The sequence below is a fragment of the Sphaeramia orbicularis genome, chromosome 22 (assembly GCF_902148855.1).
Source record: "Sphaeramia orbicularis chromosome 22, fSphaOr1.1, whole genome shotgun sequence".
Taxonomy (NCBI): domain Eukaryota; kingdom Metazoa; phylum Chordata; class Actinopteri; order Kurtiformes; family Apogonidae; genus Sphaeramia; species Sphaeramia orbicularis.
Window position 1 is genome coordinate 48,003,381 of NC_043978.1, and position 9,918 is coordinate 48,013,298.

Genomic DNA, 9,918 nt, shown 5'->3' on the forward strand with positions numbered 1-9,918 from the left:
TGGATAGCCCGTCATCGAAGCGGATCATGGCGTTGATGAGTTAGAATGGCTTTAGGGACATGGTGGAGCCAAACACAGACCGGCCTGTCTGTTTGTGGGATCGGTGCACCCCCCACCTAAATAAATGCGCAGATGTGGGGTCGGTCATCGGATTGGAGTGTTTTCCCTGGAGGTTGGTCTAGTCCATGGTCCTCTGGACATCCTCACAGGAATCTGATCGGGCACAGGCATGTCCCGCATATGTCCGCAGTCACCCCGGTGGCCACGGGGAAAATAGCAGGGGGAGGGGGGGGGGGGGTACACGACTGCCTCGAAATCTCGCTCCATCATGTCAGTGATGCAAGTCAGAAATGCCCATTCCTTCTAAGCTGCCCCTCTTCAGATCTATTTATTTTATCAAATTTTTCTGCAGAATTTATTGGTTTTACTCCATAAATGTCACTGCCTGCTCTGTATCCACTGGTCCAATAAATCAGTCATTAAGGAAAATGACATGCTTTTTCATGAAGTATATGAACAGTATTTAGCTTTTATTCTTATAGACCCTATCCAAAGAGAAATTCAGGTTCTCAGGAAAATCGCCACTTATCAGCTAATTGCTAATTGATCGATAAGGTCAACCAACTAATGGATTAATGGAGTAATCGATAATTTGCTTCCCTAATACTAACACTTTTAATTTGGGTTTAATTTCTATTTCGCTTTAGAAATGTCTCAGTATTGTCTGATTGTAGCAGCTCATTTGTTGATTTGAGGACTTTAGTGACACAGAAATCACCCAGAACAAGCTGAAATTGCTGTCAAGCATGTTTCCAACTGGGAAAACCTGCTTTGATTTGGTCTGATGAATAAGTAAACAGGAAGGGGAGTAAGTGTGAGAATATGTTGTGGCTTCTCTTTAAAAAGGCAGATATATCTTCGTGCCAAGAGCGGAGGGGGACTCATTGTAAACCTCCAGCCATACCACTATATGGAAATGAGAGCGAGGGCAGGTGCGCTCATCTCCACCGGTATTGGCTCTTGAATTAATTACATCTCAGGCTGAGAGCTGTAAATGTATTGCTGGAGTGTATATGTGTGTGTGTGGAGGGCTCACATTTACCTGTAGGAGGATTGGAGGTCTTAGAGGGAAAATGATTTCCATCTTCATTTAATGGATTCATATCCCCCACTTCCCCTCCTTCGTCCCATGCCTCATCCCTCTTTCTTTTTAGCATCCCATCTCTTGTCAAAATCGCCTTTTATTCGACCAAAATGACAAAATCTCCACAACTGGCACAATCAAATATCTTCATAGTCTTCATTGTTTATCAAATCATCACTCCATGTCAGCAAAGTGTCCCATAATAGACCAAAAAATCAAGTCAATGACGACAGCCTTTCACACACATCCCTGACTTCGCCATCTATTCACGGAGGTGGTGACTATATTTCATTCATACTGCCTCATGCTTCTGTCTACCCGGGGCAAATATTTTTTCAATCCATTGCCGTGAAATGTTATAACTCACAGTAAATGTCTCTCAAAGGCCCGTGAAGCATGGCTATGAAAGCTGGAAGTCTGCCTTTGTCTCTGGACAGGACATAAAGAACCTGACTTTCAATAGCTTTGGTCTTTCAGCCAGAACCTGCCAGTGACTCACCATGTGCCAATGTGGTCATTGTATCTCAGAGGTCAGGACAATGATGATGTTTTCTTTGAATAAACACAAAGGTAATATATCAGTCTTTGTCACTTCTTTGTCACATTGATTAATTTGTTCAGTTTGTTCCATATGAACACTGCTAATTGCTGCTGTAGCCAAGTCTGCAAATGTCGATTCATTACCAGACCTCACAGATGTGATCTGTAGAGGCACAATGAAGATGAAAATTAAGGAATGCATTGGTTTTCAAATCTTATAAACTCATATTTTACTCATGGTACAACATAGAAAACATTAACTGTTTAAAGGTGAGGTATGAGATCTTAGAAAACTGCACTGTTTTGGGATTGAACTGCATTTTAAAGAAACACTTTAGGCTCACCCAGGATTTGAAACCCTGGACCTTTTGCACCCTACGTAAGAATCTTACCCCTAGACCAGGGTTGTCAAACTCATTTTAGTTCAGGGGCCACATCCTCCCAATATGATCTGAAGTGGGCCGGACCAGTAAATAAATAACATAATAATTTATAAATACTACCACTCCAAACATTTTAATGTGTTTTTAAAGCAAAAAAGTAAATTTCATTATGGAAATGTTTACATCTATAAACTGTCCTTTTAAAATGTAAATAACATGAACAACCATGAAAAAACTGAAATTTATTCAGAAAAATAAGTGCAATTTTAGCTCTATTTGCCTCTGCTTATCATTTGTAAATGTGGATTACAACTTACAGATCACAATGGATCTGCAAATGTACAAAATATTTGAGTAACTGGCAGAAAATTAGTAAAATTACACTTACTTCTCTTAACAAATTTCTAGTTTTTCCTATTTTTTGTGAAAGGCTACTTTGTAAATCTACACATTTTCATGTAATTTCACTTTTTTTTTTTTTTTTTTACACTAAAACAGAAGAAAAATTTGGAATAGTCATTATTTGTAGGTTTTTATTGTAGTATTTTACTGATCTGAGCCACTTAAGACTAAAGTAGGGCTTTTTTATGGCCCCTTAAGTAAAATGATTGACTGTTAATATCTTCAGTGTAATTTTTGCATTTCACAAAGTCATCCTCCGGCCGGATTGGACCCTTTGGCGGGCCGGATTTGGCCCCTGGGCTGCATGTTTGACACCTGTGCCCTAGACCAATGAGCCTCCTGTTCATGGTTCCCAAAGCTGTTTCGATGACATAAAGATGGAATGAATGCTGTGGGGTATTGTGGCCTGGTTCACACGTTTTGTGCCACAAGAAAAACACATAAAAAAAAAAGGGGGGGGGGCAAAATTGCAGTCTTTCCTGTCCTCATTAGTTTTGTGGCCAGTATATCTGCCTGTCATGGGGAAGACTGGGGTTTGATTCCCCCACAGGGAGTTACTTTTTTTTCTTCTCGCATGCTTATTTGTGATCAGGACACAAGTCAAATGTTGCACATTTGAGAAAAAGCATCACCAAAAAAATGGTGGGAAAGTCCAGAGCAAACAACCCCCAGAAACTGTAACCTACGTACGTTGCTCATTGTACGGTTTTGATTTAATGTGAAGCTTGTGGGCTCATGAGCAATGCTCCAGTTTCTGTAGTTGTAGTGGTTATCACATTCGTCTCACACATGAAAGGTCCCCGGTTCGAAACTGGGCAGAAACAAGTGGTCTGCGTAAGCATTCCTTTTGGGTAGCTCTTTCAAGAGGTGCTTTGAATCTAGCACATTGAATTGCTGCTATTACTGAGCCTAACAAAAAGCCCAGACAAAGTCCTGTGAGCCCCACAGTTTCATCATCTGGTGCTGTAGTGTCAGTTCTACTTGTTTAACAGCATCCAGCCACCGGGAAGAACAAGTGGCAGAGTGAATCCAAGTTTTAGATCAGTAGTGTTTGTGGAGGGTTTGTTTGACTGCACCTGTATGATGTTGTTTGTTGTGTTTTATCTCTTGGCAGTTTGTCCTTGGGGTGTACCGGAGCTTGTCTGAGGGTGTTGGTGGATTTGTAATATACCGGTACGGAACAATGATACCCTTCCCTGTTTCTTTCTGCTTTCTGCTGCTGTTGTAATGTGCTTCTTCAATGCCTTGCCATCCTTGAGCTCAATCAATGTTGCAAAAGACCTAAAAATGATGCAACATCCCACAGCCAGGTGAGCCCAGAAGCCATACCTGTAGAGGTTAAGCCTTGAATGTTGACAAAGAAAACTAAATACCTTTATGAATACTCTACAAACAACCCACTTTTCTTCTTGGATTCCCAACTTCACAAAAAGAGTTTGTCTGCAATGGGTATTGATTGAGGACGGCTTGCTCTACCACATGGATGGCCTGTGAAACTTCGGCCAAGACTCAAAGTTGGATCGCTGGATTCAGAGCCCAGACTGAAACAACACAACTTGGAAGAAGCCACTCACACTGACTGTTTTATGTGCCTGAGGTCAGTGACTGACACAAGGTTAAAAGCTCAAGGGATGTTTCCAAGGACAGCTCTATGAAGTGCACTGTTTTAGGGTTGAAACACATTTTCAAGCAACAGTTTGGGCTCATCCGGATTTGAACCCGGGACCTCTCGCACCCTAAGCGAGAATCATACCCCTAGACCAATGAGCTCCTTTGTATGTTTTCCAAAGCTGTTTTCGACAGCATAAATTGAATGAATGCTGTGGGCTACTGTGGCCTGGTTCATGCGTTTTGTGCCACAAGAAAGATGGAGAAAAAAAAAAGGGGGGGGGGGGGGCAAAATTGTAGTCTTCCTGTCCTCGTTAGTATAGTGGCTAGTGTCTCTGCTTGTCATGCAGAAGACTGGGGTTCGATTCTCCAATGAGGAGTTCCTTTTTGGTTGTTGTTGCATGTTTTGTGATCAGGACTCAAGTCAAAAGCTGCACATTTGAGAAAAATGGCATCACCAAAAAAAGGGTGGGAAAGTCCAGAGCACACAACCCCCATGAACTGTAACCTACGTGTGTCACTCGTACAGTTTGATTTTAATGCGAAGCTTGTGGGCTCCGGAGTTGCGCCACAGTTTCTGTAGTGTAGTGGTTATCACATTCGTCTCACTCATGAAAAGTCCTCGGATCAAAACCGGGCAGAAACAAGTGGCCACCGTAGGCGTTCTTTCTGGGTTACTCTTCCAAGAGGTGCTTTGAATCTAGCACACTGAATTGCTGCTATTACTGAGCCTAACAAAAAGTCCTGCAAGTCCTGAGTTTCATCGTCTGGTGGCTTAAGTGTCAGTTCTACTTCTTTAACAGCAACAAGTGGCAGAGTGAATCCAAGTTTTAGATCAGTAGTGTTTGTGGAGGGTTTGTTTGACTTCTCCTTTATGACATTGTTTTGTTGTATCTTATCTCTTGGCAGTTTGTCCTTGGGGTGTACTGCAGCCTGTCTCAGGTTCTTGGTGGATTTTTTAACATACCGGGACATTGTGTTGGTTGAAAATCCTTTGGGGTTTCTCACAGACTCCTGCCGTGCACGGAACAATGATGCCTTTTCCTTTTTCTGACTGCTTTTGCTGCTGTTCTAATGTGCTTGTTCAATGCTTTGCCATCTTTGGCCCTCAATCAATGTTGCAGAGACCTAAAATGATGCAGAATTCCAGAGCCAGATGAGCACAGAAGTCATAACTGTAGAGGTTAAGCCCTAAACATTGACAAAGAAAACTAAATACCTTTATGAATACTCTACAAATACACCAATTCAAATTTTCAACTTTGATGTGTTATTGGAGGACATAACAAGACTTACTTACATTTATGAAAATTTTCAACATTTCGTTCATAGAAACTGCGTCTACACTACTGGTCAAAAGTTTTAGAACACCCCAATTTTTCCAGTTTTGTATTGAAATTCAAGCAGTTCAAGTCCAGTAAACAGCTTGAAATGGTACAAAGGTAAGCGGTGAACTGCCAGAGTCTGTCGTCTGTCTGTCTGTCTGTCTGTGTGCAAGATAACTCAAAAAGTTATGGATGGATTTGGATGAAATTTTCAGGAAATGTTGATTCTGGCACAAGGAACAAATGATTAAATTTTGGCGGTGATGGGGGTGGGGGGCTGATCTGTCTTGGTGGAGGTCTGTACTCTCCAAGTACTTTTCTAGAATTATGTTTGTGTTTGTTCAAAAATAATAACACTTGAGCAATGAGACCAATATGATACAATACTGAAACTCATACATGGAAATTCGTATTTGAAAAAAATGTTTTGGGTTGTTCAGAAGGACTAATGAAGGCTCCAGTTTCAAAGAACTGGAATTTTCTGTCAATGATTTAATGGTTCAGGCTTTACAGGGTTAACCCTTTCATGCATAGTGGTCACTATAGTGGACAGCTATTCTACAGCTGTTCTTTTGTATATTCATGGGTTTATGTTAGTTTCATATCAGCCAACACAGTGGACGCTTATGCATCATCTCATAAACTGCAATTCATACCATTACTGTAACTTTGCTGTTGTTAATTGGTTCTTTAATGGAAATCAATTGTTAATTGTTATTTTTTGCATATTATCTCCATGAAGTGAGTAATAACTAGTATTAGAATATGTTAAAATGTGAGAAAACATCAGATTAGCTGCATTAAACATGGTTTCATTTCACTGTTTTCATATCGCTTTATCATATTGGGTTTTAAATACATGTTTCTTTGCTTCAAGAATAAAATTCATGGTGTAGCTGAGTGGACATTTTTGTAAATCTATGAAAAAACCCTCAATCTCATTGTTTTTTTCATGCCCAAGGAGGCATAAAAACACTCAAAAAAACAAAACAAAACTCAACTATAAGGTTCTCATAATTCATGCATGAAAGGGTTAAATTTGGTTCATCTCAGTCCATTTTAAATGAGCTTTAGCAAAAAGAAAACAGTGGTGTTTCTGGATCATGTTCACATATGGTTTCTTCACTGCATAACGGAGCTGTAACCTGCATGAGTGGATGAACTGTACTCAGATGATGGCAGCACTGCCAGAGGATCTGAAGATCACAGCCATCCAATATTGATTTTTGACCTTGTCCATTATCTTTGTAATTGGGCACTGAAGAAAATGACTCTGAAAATATATCAGATCTGGTGGTTTTTCAGACTGGTGAACCTCTGCCCATCTTTACTTTGGACAGACACTGCCTCTCTAAGATGCTCTTTTATACCCAGTCATGTCACTGACCTGTTGTCATTAACCCAATTAGTTGTGAAATATCCTCGAGTTGTTCCTTTTAGAGCCACTTAGCTTTCCTGCCTTTTATTAATCCTGTCCCAAATATTTGGAAGCAAATTCAAAATGATTTTTCTAAACCCAAAAAGACCCAGTGCTACTTTTATGTCAGTTCCCAAATTAATGTTCTCTATTCAACTTTTCTTAAGTGATTTATCATCATTTATTGTAAAATTACCCTCAGTATTTTGTATTTTTCACTGTAAATCATGTATTTCTTTTGTTTAATTTCCTATGTTTATTTTAGATGTTCACGAAAACTCAGAACAATTCATAAGTAATTATAAGAAAACAGAGAAAACTGCAGAAAAAGTGACTTTTTCTCAGCAAAGATGTCATGAATTTAACATAAACCAGTGTGTCCATCTACTGTCATTGATCCAACTCTATGGGTTTTATTAGTGAATCAATGTTGTAGAAGATGACAGTGTTTCCATGGTAACCACAGAGCCTCTGAACATCCAAATGGGTCATATCTGATGACCATGAAAAGATGACAAACTGTATTTTTCACCAATTATTTACATGTAATGACAGGATTAGTGGCTCATTATTATTAAACACTTTAGATCAGTAGATGGTTTTTATTATTGGTGGCTGTTTGGGTCTTCATGGGTTAATCGAACAGCTGCAACCTTTTAAGATGTTTGTTAAAAGTGTTTATTTAGTAAACGACATTGAGGAGGAATAAATATTCAGCTGTGTAAACCTTAAAACAGGGTTAATGAGTTCGAATACTCGTAAGTGTAACAGGGCATTAAATTATGTACAAATGTTTATGGCTGAGAAGTTTGTGATGTGTATGTGTATGTTTATTTGTAATTTTTTTTTTGTTTGTTTTTTGCTTATAACACTTGTAATATTGCAGGTGCCTTTGTTAGTGAGGTACAGGTCTGCATGCTTGCTACGGTTGTGTGTATATTTACAAGTGTATGTGTGTATATAAAAATGTGTTAAATATATTGTTAAAAAAAAACAGTTTTTTTGGACACTGCTTTAATTAATGTTATAATGTTAACTTTAATTTTAGACCAAATCCACCATTGTATTACAGCTATTCTGTTATATAAAAAAGCTATTTTATATGTGCTTCAGTCTTAACAACCCCTCTTATACCTCCTTATATTGCTTCACTCACTAATACAATTTCATGTCCTAAGGCGTGTGCTTCACATTATATTGTAGTTCAAATGTGCAGTTGATGACCGCTAGTAATAGGATAAAACAAATGGTTTACCAGTGGGAAACGTGAAGACAGGATGACTTTTCTTTCTCTCTTTCCCAGTCCAGTAGTTGTTCAAAATCATTAAATGTAGCAGTAATTATCAACTACTCTGAGTCTGCACTGTAAAATGTACCATGCTGTTTCAAATAAAAAATAATACGAGTGAAAGGCCTACTTTACATTTTTACGTCAAATGAACACATTCTCCTAACATACATCATGTTGACTCAATCAAATATCCCTGGTGTGTAATTGTCTTTGTTTATTGGACACAGATTTGTTAGTTAATTAGTTGAACACTTCTTTTTAATTTTTTTTTTTTTTTTTTTTTTGGGAAGCAGGTGCAACTCAACATACACTTCAACCAAAAAGTTAAGGATGTTTTTTTATATTTGGGCTGTTTTTTCAGTTGGGATTCTTGCACAGCGCTTTTTACTTTTTGCGTGTGAATTGAATTGAAACATATTTTTTAATGACCAGACATAGTTTTATTTACAAATGGTAAAAATGACCAAAAAATGACAAAAAAAAAAAGGAAATATCTTTAACTTTTTGTTTATAGTATATGTCTGTCACTGCAGACAAGAAATTTAACACTTTCATGCACAAATTATGAGAACCTTAATCAAATTTTTTTCCTGAGTGTTTTTATTCTTCTTCAGGCATGAAAAAAAAAAAAAAATGCGATTGAAAATTTTCTTCTGAAAAATAAATTTAAAAAAATAAAATAAAATAAAAATAATTTACAAAATTTAAAAAATACATTAAAAAATAATAATAATGAAAAAAAAAAAACAAATTCTTATGAACCTGTTTTTCATGAAGTTGCAAAAATGTCCACTCAGCTGGACACCACATGTTTAATTTTGATGCACAGAAACATGTATTTACTGATAAATTGTGTGAAAACTATGGGGAGGGCTTGTGATTCTAGGGGTTTATGCTCAGAAGAGAGCTACAAAATGTTACCAATTCATGTCAGAAAAGATATGTAGTGTCTTAAAACTTTAATAAAGATATGTGTGAAGAAAAAAAAGAAAAAAAAAAAAAAACAATGAAAACAACAAAATCCATGAATATAGAAGAGAAAAGCTGTAGAATAGCTGTCCACTGTAGCGACCAGTATGCATGAAAGGGTTAAACATACACACACACTTGTGCCAAGACATTAACCAAGATATAACTCACAAAAATAAATGAATAATAATAATACATATCTGTACAAACACATGTACACACATATACACATATATAAGTGCATCATTACAATTGGTAGTCATACCTAAAATAAAAGATAAAAGAAAAATAGCACCTGCATTTTATAGCCTCTTAACCATAACCAACTCCATCCCACAGATCTTCCTCTAAATTTCATGACATGCTGGATATTTCAAATAAATACATAAAAATACAAAATAATAATAAAGACTTAAATCATCATATTGTTTTTGGTTCAGTTTGTTTGTTTCTTTGTTTAACACTTTAGTGGCAAAACTATTGATTAAATTCATATTAAATTAGGTTGACCCAGAATAGATGTCATTACACGTTGGGAAAAGTAGGTCAAAGTTCAAATTTTTTTTGAAAAAAAAAAAAAAAATCTCACAATTGACTTATAATGGGCAAAATACATACTAGGGGTGGGGTTTGTTGTGCCTGGCACCACTTTTTTTTATTTCTTTCCAACTCACTATCTCACCTAATCATCTAAAAGCTGACCAAGACATACAAGATTAACAACAAGAACAACAACAATAATAATAATAAGAAGAAGAAGAAGAAGAATCACAATAAATAATAATAATATAAGAAGAAGAAGAAGAAGAAAAATAATTACATTAATAATAAGAAAAATT

The 9,918-nt window shown here is 37.1% G+C and overlaps 3 non-coding genes across 3 annotated transcripts; all 3 read left to right on the forward strand.

Moving 5' to 3' along the window:
• The first annotated feature begins 3,219 nt into the window (after nucleotides 1-3,219).
• trnav-cac (transfer RNA valine (anticodon CAC)) lies at nucleotides 3,220-3,293 on the forward strand. Its single transcript has one exon. It is a non-coding gene; the product is annotated as a tRNA-Val (tRNA).
• A 1,092-nt stretch (nucleotides 3,294-4,385) lies between these two features.
• Nucleotides 4,386-4,457, forward strand: trnad-guc (transfer RNA aspartic acid (anticodon GUC)). The gene has a single exon. It is a non-coding gene; the product is annotated as a tRNA-Asp (tRNA).
• Nucleotides 4,458-4,650: 193 nt separating this feature from the next.
• Nucleotides 4,651-4,723, forward strand: trnav-cac (transfer RNA valine (anticodon CAC)). The gene has a single exon. It is a non-coding gene; the product is annotated as a tRNA-Val (tRNA).
• The last annotated feature ends 5,195 nt before the right edge of the window (nucleotides 4,724-9,918 follow it).